Genomic DNA, 13,933 nt, shown 5'->3' on the forward strand with positions numbered 1-13,933 from the left:
AATTCACCCTGCAATATAGAAGTCACTGTGTTCCTTGATGTGATGTGTTGTGTTTGGACCTTGGAGTGTCAGTGGGGTTGGGATATGATTTGGACTTTGGGTTGTATATGAGGGGTGGGTCTCCAACCTTTAGCAGATGCCAATCTATGATAAACAAGTGTCGGGTCAAAATTGCTGTGTATGTTTCTGCTAAAAATGCTAAATCAACAAATTATGCTAGTTTAAATGCACCTGTTTTCTGTGAATAATCAGAATGGGGGACGTCGTCTAAGGGGACGTTGTCAGGGACGGCGTGAAGAGATGCCATGTGACTGAATCATGTAAATCGACTTGAATCGGAGACCTGTACCTGCGACATATCTGAGAACTGTTTTAACTCTCCAAGACTCTTTTTTAAGACTCTGTTCAGGTTGCCTCTAGGAGTAAGCTGACAGGTTTTGGCATGATAAGATGTGTGTTTCAAGGTATTAAAGTTATGTATATCTGTGACAGTGAACAGGTAATGACACTGCCTTTGAGTTACAAGTCAGTGGACTCGCTTCTCCACAGATTTGACTTGTAATTAAGCACGTTTTTCAAGTTACTTTTTTAAGCCACTGATGTGTTTCAACTTCCTGTATATAGATGACTTATGAGGACTTGTGACGATTCAAAAATAATTATATTTTTATGCTGAAATGGTATTATTATGGCGACAAATTTTCATTACCTGTAACGAAATGAACGTAGAAAGATGAGTTTAATGTTGTACTGCGAAATGTTCCAGGCAAAGCAATAACATCTCCATGGAGACAAGCTTGTTGCAGACCCACACCTGTTGTTGTTGGATGACATTTGAGGACTTTGGACCATTCTAATGTGTTACTTTATTTTTTCATTTCTATGGTAACGGGGCTAGATTTTCACCAATGACTTGAGATGTGTAATCAAATAAATGCAGAAAGGATTTTAATGTCATGCTGTGGAATATTTCAGGCAAAGCAATAACATCTTCATGGAGACCAGCACGTTGCAGATCCACATCAGAAAAGTTACACAGTTCAGCTTTAAACATAAACTGCTCTTAGGTTCAAATATAAAACCACACACCAAGCAAAAATACATGACTTTTTATTAGTTTTCATGAACAAAGATGACAACCACTAGACACACAACTTTTAAACTTTGCGAAAGCGCTTTTAAAAACACAACGCTCACAGGATTAACAAAAACCTTTCACTTCGACTCACTTTGTATTTTCCATTCTTCCCCGACGCTTTACAAACCGCTCATCTCTGGTCGCCATTGTCTTGACGGAGCCTTTCTGCCGACCTCCGAGGATTCTCTGAAGCAATTGTCGGTAATAAGACTTCAGCACATTCTTGTATGAAAACGCATATTAATCTGCGCCACGGCAACGCGCACACAACGCACTGCAAAAAAAGAAAAGTTTCATCCAATTACGCTTCTAAATCAGCAATAATTACGAGCCTATACATCATCTGCATATTTCAATTAATATTCAAATCTATTGTGTGGTGGTGTTGCATGCAAATGTATCATAAACTCAGGATTAGGTGTATTACGGGTAAGTCTCTAGCTGCTACCTTGGTTTCCCTTTAATAAGCAGTGCTCCTTGGTAATGTTCCTCAAGTTATTATAATGCAATATGGCCGAGCATCAGAATCACACATGCCTAATATTATTTCTCGCAATTAACATGGAGACGGGGCAGCGGGGAGAGGGGATCCGTGCTTCATTTGCGCTTCACATGTAAAGCAGAGCGCGGTGGTAAACAGGTCTGGAGCCCGAAACCACTCATGTGTGCCAAATCTCATTTAAATATATGAATTCTTTGTTTTGTCCGATTCTGGCCGCGTCCCTGTAGAATGTGAATGCAGCGTGCGGGGGAACAGGGGTGGTCATTGGCTTTTGTACTGTGTATCGTGATTAAAGTACTCCCTCACTGATACTTTAAATGCGCGTTGGAACGTATGTGGGTGTCCAAGGAAAGGTCGTCACTACCTGGAATGTTACACAATACGGCATTCACTTTATGTCATGTGTTTATTCAATTGAAGGGTTGCCTGTCTACATTTCCGACTTATAACTTAGTTATTTTCCTGCTTGATGGAAAAGTGCCAAAATGCTATACCGTATTTTCTGAACTATAAGTCGCTCCAGAGTATAAGTCGCACTTTTGAGGGAAATTTATTTTATAAAATTTTGGTAAATGTTCACATTTTTCTATAGCGTTTTTCCACCTTCAAGGCACTCAAAGCGCTTTACAACAAGGAACCACTCACCCATTCACACACCAGTGTACAAGGTGGGTTAAGTGTCTTTCCCAAGGACACAACGACAGCATCATCTGTGGGAGTTGGAGTCACACCAGCCAACCTGTGGGTCAGTGGATCTGACCACTCAACCTGTGATGTTTATGTCGAGAGCTGGAATCGAACCGCCAACCTTCAGATCAGTGGGCAAATGCTCTACCAACTGAGCTACTGCCGCCCTTGTCTTGAAAGACAAGTCATGGTAATAATCAAACAGAGAACAACAGACTATTAACGCCGCTTCCTCTTCTGTGTAGCTGTCCTCAGACTCAGCATCAGTTCCAGTTAGAATTATTCCGGCTTTTCTGAATCCCGACAGGATTTTTTCGGTTCTGACTGAAGTCCTTGTTGATCCATCCAGTGACTTCCAGGAAAGTTGCATGGTGCTCACTCCAAACTTTCTTTCTGCTGCTCGATTACTGTTTTCGGCTTTGTATTTTGCTTAATGAGTTTGTTTAAATGTTAAATTTTCAGTAGTGCAGAAGTAATGGTGCGATCGACTGACGTGATACAGACAGGACAGTGGCTCTTTTCTGCAGGAGACATGCGCAGTAGAACCAAGTGACAGTGGTACAGGAGTAATAGGAGCAGCAAGCCTAGAGCCTCTCGCGGCTGTCACTGTGAACATTTTAATATATAAATCGCACCTGAATATAAGTCGCAGGACCACCCAAACCATAAAAAAAAAGTGCAACTTAAACAATGTTACTTTAAAACATTCCAGGCCAGGTGATTACATCTCCGTGGATACAAGCAAATGGTGGATGCCACAGCAGCACATCATTATTTCAAGTCACAGTATGTACAGTTTTGGTGAAAGACTAAAGTGAAAGCCTGTTTTTAAATTTAGACTGTGTTCTTACTGTAAGCGGGCTTGCACCTCCACAAACCTGACTCTTATTTGGCCTGAAGGAGTGCCTCTCTGCTTGTTTCCATGGAAATAGACTTAGACAATCTTTATTGATCCACAAGGGAAATGATTTGGACACAGTAGCTCACACATCACAATATAATATGATAACAAAGAGTAAAATATATAAATGGTAATAATAAATTCTAAATAAGTAGTAAAAAGGGTAGCAAAAACAGATGTCAAATAAAACATAATTATATAAATGTAAATGTACAAGATAAAGATAAAATAAGATAGAAATAAAAAATAAATAAATAAATAAATAAAATAGAAAAATAAGGAATAAAATATAAAAATCACAGCTTTATACAAGAAGTCAAAGGAAGACAGTGCAACAATGATGTGATGATTGACAGCACATAGGGTTATCCGTTACATTAGGGTGAGTTTTTGTACAGTTGTAGGGAGTATTATATGTTACATAAATGTTGTTTCTTTGACCATAATAACAGTTAGTAAGGCATAAAACGTACAAATATATTTCACGGAGAATATTCTGAGGTATGGTTTTACAATAATTAACAAAAAAGTAAAAAAAATAAATAAATAAACTGAATAAATCATAATTTTAAACTAAAATATTAGAGCTAAAAAAAAAAAAAAATCTTTGACAGTTTCAGCCACAGACACATAAGCCGCTTTGACTAGCTGAACTTAAAACACACAAAATATCTTACACTCTTTGACATAAATTGTATACTTTTTATATACTGCGGGCATACTCCTTGTAAAATATGTGAGCCAATACAGTGATCCGCGCACCCCTGTTTGAGAAACCCCCTCGTCAGCTTATAAAACAACCCATCTAAGGCATTCGTCAATACATGTACATCCACCACCTCCTCAAATTTATACACGTGCTTCGTCTTGCCTACACGGGGGACTTCAATTAGACAAGTACCTGTGTTTGTGGCGCTTGGTCTACGGCTCCCTTGGGCCCTCGCACTCCCGCGTTGAATCACACCGAGACAGTTAATATTCTAGCAGAAGGGCGGATCTATAAAGTCGCCCCCGTAAACTCTACACAAGATTTTATAACGTCCAAATAATAGTAGTAAATAAAGAGCTTTACACCTGCGCTGGTGGTCAACGCCGGTGAATACTCCTAATGGATAGCTTCATGTTAAAACACGGCGTCCGCAATCAATCACCACGGCAATCCAAGTTACCCAACGTCGAAGTCCCCCCCCCCGGCGTTGAGATAAAGCGAGCGCGGAGGTGAGCGCTGGCTCCCTTTTGAGAGTAAGACATCAACCCCACTCAGGAGCGGCGCTAACAATAATAAAAATGCCTGGGCTTAAGGTGACATTCCCAATTTACGATTATTTGTGTCTATAAAGTGTAGCGCGGGTCCCTGCCTCGCAAGTCCCCGCGCGATGGAAATTCTATCCATTTTATTAAAGCGACAGCCCTTACAATACCTGAGATTTTCAATTTGCTCGCCGTGACCTCCAAGGACACATTTCTGTCTACCTACGGTTCATTCAATTCCCAGACCGGCTAGGGAGCGGCGTCGGGGCCCTCGCCAGCTAAAGGGTCGGGCGGCGGGTTATGGATGGGCTTGGAGGCAATTGTGAAATAGAGAGAAGAGGAAGAGGAGAGCGAGGAGGGGAGCGAGGGATGTCCAAGGAAGATTTACTTTGCGCGGCGAGATGGATGGAATCGCGGGCGTATCTGCGGTAGTGATTGTTTTTCCTTCCGATGTGAGGGGCGGCGGGGCGGAGGGGAGGTGGGGAGGTGGCGGAGGAGCGGCGGGTGCTGACCTGAGGGACGAGGTGGGGAGATGGGAGAAAGTGAAGCCACGGAAGCAGAAAATGAGCGAAGTACCTGGGCGAGGTTTTGGAGTTGTGATGTTCCAGTCGTTGACACTAAGCGATGCTTTGCAGTGACGTCGTGCTGGGGGTGTTCTACATGTATGTGCATTGGCGCGTTGTTTACCAGCTTCCATGGAAACACAGTGTACACATTAGGAAACACTTAAGATAATCTGAAAATTTGAGGTGTTTGATTTTCAATAAAAAAAGATGAGAGTAACTGAGAAACTGTTGACTAATACTGTACGACTTTAATTTTATTAGAGAGGAACTTGTTTTATCTGCTCAGCTGTAGTAGTTCCAACTAAATCTGTTCTTTCTGGTCAAATTATTACTGTTCATGCTTATGTCACAAACCAGGAAGACGTTTGGAAACATGTGATGACAACTTCCGCCGGGCTTTGTTCATGAGTATGTTAGTAAGTCTGACCAAATCCACTAAAAATGAAAAAAAAAATGGCCCAGTTTTCTTCATCTCCATGTCATTGCAGTGTTCCGTTATGTTCGGCTAATCAACAGTTACAACCACACCTCAGTTTTCATCATTTCCCCACTGACGCACAACTCTGAGCACATTGGGTACATGCGATTAGAAGAGATGAGGCGCCAAACTAAAGATGATTCCAAACAGCACATACGTATGCAGTCTTCATTTTACCGCTGTTCACATTTACTTCACTGGCCCAGTGTCAGGAACTACATCGGAAGTTGTCATTGCATGTTTCCAAACGTCTTCCTGGTTTGTGACGTAAGTGTGAATAGAGCCTATTGTGTTAAAATAAAGATCGGGTTAAAGTCTTAAAAGCTTCAGATAGAACAAGCGTACAGTTAGAATCACACCCCTGGGGATTGTTGATGACATCTGTGGTAAAAGTATCAATAAAAAAAGACATATAGAGGACAGGTAGGTCAGAACTTTTTAATTAATTAGTCATTGCATTTATTTAGTGCCTTTCAAGACACCCAAAGCACTTAAACTACTATTGTAGCCACAGCTGCCCCGGGACAGATTGAAGGAAGCGAGGCTGTCATTCTGCGCCAGCGGCCCCTCCGACCGCCACGATCACTCACGCTCACTCCACTTTCTTACTTGGCAATGTGAGTGAAGTGTCTTCCCTAAGGACACAATGCCCCACTTTAATTCATAGAGAAAGACGAGAAAAAAAAAAAAAGAGTTTTAGTCCATTAGGGTCGTCAGAAGTATTGAAAATTAGATACTAATTGATACTAGAATCAGTAGTAGAGAATAGAAACTCAATTTAACAGAATCAATACTGAAAAAATCCTTTTTTCTTTGTATCCAAATTGAGTTTGAAAGTCAAAAGTTGTGTTATAGACTTTCTGCAGTGACAGAATTTCTTGTCTTGAAGTTGTGAAGTCTTTACTTTAAGTCCACTTTGGGTCCTTTGTTCTTTTATTGCAAGCTGGAATTCAAGTATGATAAGATTAGGTTTTTGTTTTGTTTTTGTTTTGTCTTTGCACTGGCACCTGGAAGTGAATCCACATCAAAATAGTCAAGCAAAAAGTGGGCTTGTGCTGCCTGTAGTGGCCACTGCGATTTCTGATCTGATCACGGACAGGTGTATCTGATCACACATACCTGGCTGCAGGGGCGGAGCTTGACGTGTGGATACCTGTTCGACCAATCCCACTGCTCCTTATACCTCCACCCCACACTTCAGACTCCGCCCCCAGACAGGTGTTTGTATTTAGAGATCAGATACACCTGTCTGTGATCAGGGCTTTGCTGATTGACATCGCAGTGGCCACTAGGGGCAGCGCAAGCTCACTTTTGGACAGTTTTGTAAATAGTTTGCACCAAGATAGCCAAAAAAAAAAAAAAAAAAAATACAAGGATCAGTGAACAATGTAGTTTAACCCTCCTGCACCCCTAGGTACATTTTTGTACATTGCAACTTTTCTTTTTTTTTTTTTCATAACTTCGACTTTATTGCACAAAATAGCACCAAAATTGGCCAGTTTAGTGTATTTCGTGATGTATTTTTAATTTGTATTTTAATTTAATTTCATTACTAATTAAAATTTGTTTAAAAATACAGAATAGTTTTTTTTTTTCAATTTTTTCATGCACATAATTTGATATTTTCACTGTCAAAAATGGCATTTAAGGGGTTAAAATTTCAAAATATTATATTTGGTATGTATGATTAGGAAAGAAGTAAATTAAGGTAATGACATTAAAAAAAAAGTTGGACAAAAATCTGTACTGCATAAAAATACTGGTATTTTTTTCCAGTGTACAGGTGTGATTATTCTATAGGGGTACACAAGGGTTAAACACCATGGACACAGTTTAGCAGCAAAAAAAGATTCATTTAGTGTTTAGTCGTACTTCAAAAAGGATTAAGTTGAAATCGTTTAATTATCAAGTCAATCTCAATTTCGTACTTGACATTAAAGGGCTCCTATTACAGTGTTTTCTAATTTACGTTATAATGTTGTTTCCTCATCACAAACATACCTGGAGTTGTGTTTTGCTTCATTCATACATGTTGAACACACAAACCCTGCATATTTAGGCTGAGTTCTTCTCACAGATGGAAAAAAAACTCTGTCCCACGGTGTGATGTCAGGTGGTGATACAGGAAGTGCTTAACTGGGCTCTTAAACTCCACACATCTTCAGTAAAATCATTTGGATAATTTCAGAGCTGAAGCTGTTAATCTGTACTGAACTAAAGGTAAAAAGGTTGCTGTTAAACTACCACTTTATGACATCACAAGGTGGAACAGAGCATTTTCAACTTTGGAGATGCAGACAGACGAATAATAAAAGATTACTCAGACATGTGTGAATGAAACAAAACGCAACTTAGGTATTTTTCTGAAGCGGTAACAACATTCTAATGGTTTAAAACTCACATGAATCCGCTTTGTCCAATCCAATTATTCACAATTATTATTCCCCAAAATGACAGATGAGAAAAAGCAGCCTGAACCCTGGTGTAGACAGAAATGGTGCGCACACAATAGTTGTAGTGTAGTGCAGTGTAGTGTTTCCATTGGGGCCTGTGGAGCGGCTGCAGACGAGGACTTGAGGGTTTATTGATCCGACCAAAGGAGCACTTAATGTTGGATTGGAACAGGAAGACATCTCTGTAACAAACCTCATTCTTCTACCACAAGCACACGAGAAAAACGCATTAAGTATGATGGGAGGGAGAGATATACACAGAGTTATGGGCGGCCATGGCTCAAACTTAACAATTACAATGCACTGTACAAATATAAGACATACTGTATATACACGGAATTACTAGAAGTACTTGAGTGTTTGAGATCTAATTCCTTTATTGACTTTTTTCAAGATTTTTAACCGTTTCAACCCTTTTTTGTTAATTTCATATTTCAGATTTATGCTATTATAGTAAAACATTATTTTTTTTTTTTTTGAAACAGAAATGTACATTCTTAAAAATTTCTTACTTATGGATATGGTACTTCTATGTGCATTGCAAAAAGTAATATCTAGGTTGGTTAAAATGACTTAAATTAAGAACGTTTGACTTTATTTGAGTAGATTCTACCATTGGAATAAGTGTGTTTTTCTTAATTCAAGCAATATTCGATTCTGTTTCTTATTTTAACGGCAACGAATTTCATATTTTAAGTGTAGCAAGTTGTATTTTCATATTTTAAGTACAAAAAGTCTTGTTCCATTGGCAGATAATTTTACTTGTCAAGTGAAATTAACTCAAATCATGATAAAACTTTCTTGATTCAAGTCATCTTAACTTGTCTAGATATTATTGTTTGTGTTGGGGTATTTCTATGGGGTAATATGAGTAATGTAGGTTTGGACAAAATTCTACTGCTAACTGTGTAGAGGGTTCAAATAGGGTACGGGAGAGATCGCTAGATTACGCAAACATGCATGGCTGACATCTAAAACAACGACGTTAGAACATGGTTGAAAGCAGAGGTGGGGACTTGCAGGTCGTGACTTGGACTCGAGTCAGACTTGAGTCACTATTTTTAGGACTTGAGACTTGACTTGGTAAAATGGACTAAGACTTTGGACTCGACGTGGACTTGAAGGTCAATGACTTGGGACTTGAAGACTTGAAAAGCATTTTAAAATCTGATTTTGTTCTATTCTGACTGTAATGATTCACTCTAAGACATGTCAAGACATTTAAAAAGGAAAAATTTACATTTCTACAACTGTAATATACTCTATAAATACACGTATATAAATATACTATGACTTTAGAAGTACAATTTATCTTAAAATGGATATAAATTGCAAAAATCTAAGCTGTATTTAGTATTTTGGTTTAAAGACTTGGAATTACTTGAAGCTCAAAGCAGACAACTTGGACTTGACTGGCTTATGGGCCAGTGACTCAAGACTCGACTTGGGTTTGCCTGTATATGACTTGACTCGGATTTGAGGTCAAAGACTTGAGACTTACTTGAGACTTGCAAAACGATGTCTTGGTCCCACCTCTGGTAGAAAGCTCCAAAATGTCGATTTTGCATAGTCCCCCCCTCTTTATTGTAAACAATATCTTAAAATCATTATATATTTAAACCTTATCACATATTAAAAGCAGACAAATAAAGTAAACATGCTCCATAAATTAAACTGAATACATTTCAACTACTTTTTTTTTTATTTTTAAACTTTCCCCCGATTGCAATTCTTGAGACAGTTTGAAGAGGCCATGACAGCAGAGTAACATGTCCATTGTAAAAACCGATACACAGAATTTTAAAGAGCGTATTAAATTATCCATAATCTGAGCTGCGGGATTGTAAATGCATCCATGACAACCATAAAACGAACCCCCTAACTGGAAATGTCAATGCTCGGACGTTTGTTAGCGAACTCGGGTTAATCTCTCTAAAATAAGACCGCTGGCGAAGGGTTCAGCTTAAGATGATCCCGATAGCGCTCGCCTGCACGCGGACCCGACGCCGGCCTCGATGCTGCTAGCGCCTGAGCAGCTAGCGCGGATAGCCGAGCGTGGCTAATTGCGTAGCTAAAGCCGTTTCGGGACGGTCCGCTTTGGGAACGGGAGGCGCGATGGTTTGACAGCGGATGACAAAACAAAACCCGGCGAGGATGACGGCGAAGAGGTCCGTCTCCGGAGCTCCGTAGAGGCCCAGAGTGACAGGAGCCAACCCCGGTGACAGGGCCCGGGCAGGGGGGACCAATCAGAGGCAAGGAGGACGGATGAGGGGTGAGGGAAGTTCGACATGCTAAGTTTTCTCGAGATAAATGACACTTTTGACAAGGCGCGGACTTAAATGTTTGACGTCTTGACTCTCGTGTATTAGAAGACTAGCTTTAATAATGGTGCATTCACTGACCGTGGATTATTTTGGAGTCTTTTGGGGAAATAAGGACAAGGATAAGATGAAGAAACCATAATACATTTGAGTGTATGACTAACTTTGAAGGTCAGTGGTTGAAAACTAGAAAGGGCATCTGACTCTTGTGTAGGAATGGATTTAAATGGTTCCTTTTCGTCAAGTGTGAATGATTGAAACTGGATCTCATTTTTTGAAAGAACCAAATCTTTTTCTTCAGCACCAAAGCAGAGCAGGCAACACATGAGAGAATTTAACAGACAAAAAAAGTCAAAAAAACAGTTAACAATTCATTTTGACATTTTAAAATGATAATTATTGTATTGCATTGTTTTATTTTGATCATTTCTAAGGATAAACACTGGGTAAAACTGAAAAAAAAAAACAAAAAAAAACAATTTAAGTAATTTTTATTTATTTTTTTAAGTACATTTTACTTTGAGTAGATTCAATTTGACAAGTAAAATTATCTACCAATGGAATAAGTGTGCTTTTCTTGATTTCTCGATTTTTTTTTTTTCTTATGCAAGTGCAAAAAAAGTTGTTGTTTTTCTTATTTTAAGTGTAACAAGATACACTTTCATATTTTAAGTACAAAAAGTCTTATTCCACTGTCAGATAATTTTACTTGTCAAGTGAAATTGACTCAAATCATGATAAAACTTTGTTAATTCAAGTCATCTTAACTTGACCAGATTTAGTTTTTTGCAGTGAACAGTTTCAAATTGAACCAGTTTAAACAAATGTGTTTATAGATAAAATGATTTCTCACATTTGCCTCAGTCACAGTATAAACAAATATCAAAAGAGTCTTCTGAACGGCTCTTTGAAATGATTCCTCCAAAAGATCTGAATCCCATAAGAGCCTAAAGTCCCATCGCTGTTCTTTTGGGTCACGAAAATGCCTTTTATTTCGTGCAGTATATTGTAATAGCAACAATTTATGAGAAAAACCATGAAGAAGCAACTGCCAAAGCTTTATCCAATCAATGACGTTGTTGGGTGAGAACCATTTGAAAACAACTGTAACTATCACTATGCAAGACCGTTGTTTATCTGTCGAAGTTCATCGTCAGAGTGGGCGAAGCAACATAGTGGGTGGGGCTTATAGTTCCTTCAAAGAACCTGATTACACGAGAATGCTTGCAGGTAAAAACGACAAAATATTTTATCAGAAGTGCCTTTCGTTTACACTGTTCTGGGGGCTTAAAAACGCAAAAATCTGAAACCACCCTCCAGAGTGGAAAAGTTGAACACGCTTCGCCGTAGCGTTTCCGTCTACACTGCCTAAGACGCAAAACTCTGGTCAGATTTGCTAACGTCATGTACAATACATCACCACTTAGCGTCACTACATCGCCGCGTGGCATGCATATCCAGTCGAATTCCACACACTTTTGCATCACTGTATGCACGCAGATTTCCTCCCGAAAACGCTCGTCTAAACGCGGAACAAAAAGTGCGTCTTCGGTTCAGACCGTCATCATATAAACACAGCCTAAAACATGTTTTTCACTCATGGTTCGAGATAAGATGATGACCCTTTTTAAGTGTGTAGCCTACTGTTTTTGTAGCTTGATTCATCAGCTGGTTTCACTCTGTAGAAACTGTCTGACCGCTCAGCATTAGAATTCGTTCTCTCGACGGTAGGCATGTACTTTTTTAATTTAACCAATCGCTGCTATTTGGTCGTGGAGTATGTAATGCGCCTCTAACGGGGCTAACTGGTATATTTTTTATAGTGGTATAATATTTTCCCAAATCCCGTAGGAAGAAGGGCAATAACGTCTTTACCCTTAATAAAATTCAACAAACATTCTCTTTGTTCCTGCTTTAAATCCTCGATCTCTGGAATCGTTGCCAACACTGAACGTCTGGCTCTTCGCTGATTGGCTGGTGCCCGAACTCACACTTCTTGGGTTTTTGCGAACCGTCTATTGTATTTTGATTCCTGTTTTAGTCGCTGGAGAGAAATTAAATTGAGCGAAGGCAGTAGTTAGCACCACCCTGGCTACTGTTTTTGTGCCACTGGGCAAGAAACACTTATTCCCAATTACCCACTCCATTACAAAAACACTACATTGAATCTATAAGTAGCTCGGTGAGACAGGAAGGGCATCTGATATACAAAAAACCTGCTCTATCATCACGGGACGACTCCACTGTGGCAACTCTAGAGATCCGTAAAAAAAATTCTATAGAACTTTTTCGACACGGGAGACTGAAACACAATTACGCTAAACGAAAGGCCGCTGCTTCTAATATAAGAGATCATTCTGTCCGAAAGTTCGAAATCTGCCTCGTCACTGTATTGTCTCAGCCGTAATTAATTTCAGAAAAAGAAGTCCAAATCGCCCGACTCCGAAACAATGCCAAGTTAAACACAAGCTAAACTCCATTGAATTATATCTTGTCTTTTGTATTTCCCAGTAATGCGGCGATACATTTGGCCCGTATAGAGACCAATCAGGCGCCTTATCCGGCCCCATTTCCCCTCCGCCCGGCTATTATGCAACGTCTGATTCAGTGTCTCTTTCAAATGGAATTGCATTTAGACGCCGTGGTCCAAACTTGCGAAGAATAGTCATCAATTAAACGCATTTAGTCTCATGACGGTTGCATCCTCTCCCGGCCGGTTTTAACCTGCTCCTGGCGTTTGGAAGTCTCGCAAATGGATTCTGTTCTGTCTTTTTTTTTCTCGTTTTTTTTCACTTACAATTACTTTAAACAAAGACTAATCACCGGACAGCTGAGCGACGCTACCACCAAGCCTAATTACTGTGGAAAAATAACTACTTTGTGCCACTCACTGATTGTATCAATAAGATTCTCTTCGGAAGGGGCCGATCCTGACATCAGCCATAGCCGCGCGCATTTATATGGGTTTCATAATGTAATATTCCCAGCAAAGTAAACAGTCGGATGCCCGGGCGCGAGAGGAGAGAGAGGCGCGGCGAAAACGAAACACAAGCCGCATATGAAAGAAGTCGAGGAAATATGAAGTTTTGAACCAAATTGGCAATCACCATCCCTCTACCCCATGGTTAGATTGAAATTGCGCAAGGAGGGGAAAAAAAGGCTTGAAAAATAAATGACATAATTTTGTGTACACGCAATTAAAGTGGAAACCGCGACCGAGAGCTGGGTTAGTTTATGATAGCACAAAGCAACCTATAAATAATGAATACATACGTAATTATTCCGTCTTGCATTTGCATAATTATTTTTTCCTTCTTTCTTGCGCGCATCTGTTAACATAGCTTCTTTGTTTCCGAGCAGGCGCCACACCTCCTATATACAAACATGAATGGGCTAAATTGACATTAAAAGGGAATAAGCTTCATTTATTATTTACGCAGTGGCCACAAATGCACCTCTGTTTCGCCAAATGAGAATCCATGTTCGGTCGGGGCACTCAAAGTTATAAAGGTAGTTCACGAGCTGTTCAAAATGGCCTGAGAAAGTTGGATACTTTTCTCACAATGTCAAACAAAATATACCAGGTTTATGGATCAAAAAATTCTAAAATTTCATGTCATAATTTCAGATAGAGTG

Source organism: Boleophthalmus pectinirostris, unplaced genomic scaffold, assembly GCF_026225935.1.
Source record: "Boleophthalmus pectinirostris isolate CB_2022bp ecotype Guang Dong unplaced genomic scaffold, ASM2622593v1 HiC_scaffold_11, whole genome shotgun sequence".
NCBI lineage: Eukaryota > Metazoa > Chordata > Actinopteri > Gobiiformes > Gobiidae > Boleophthalmus > Boleophthalmus pectinirostris.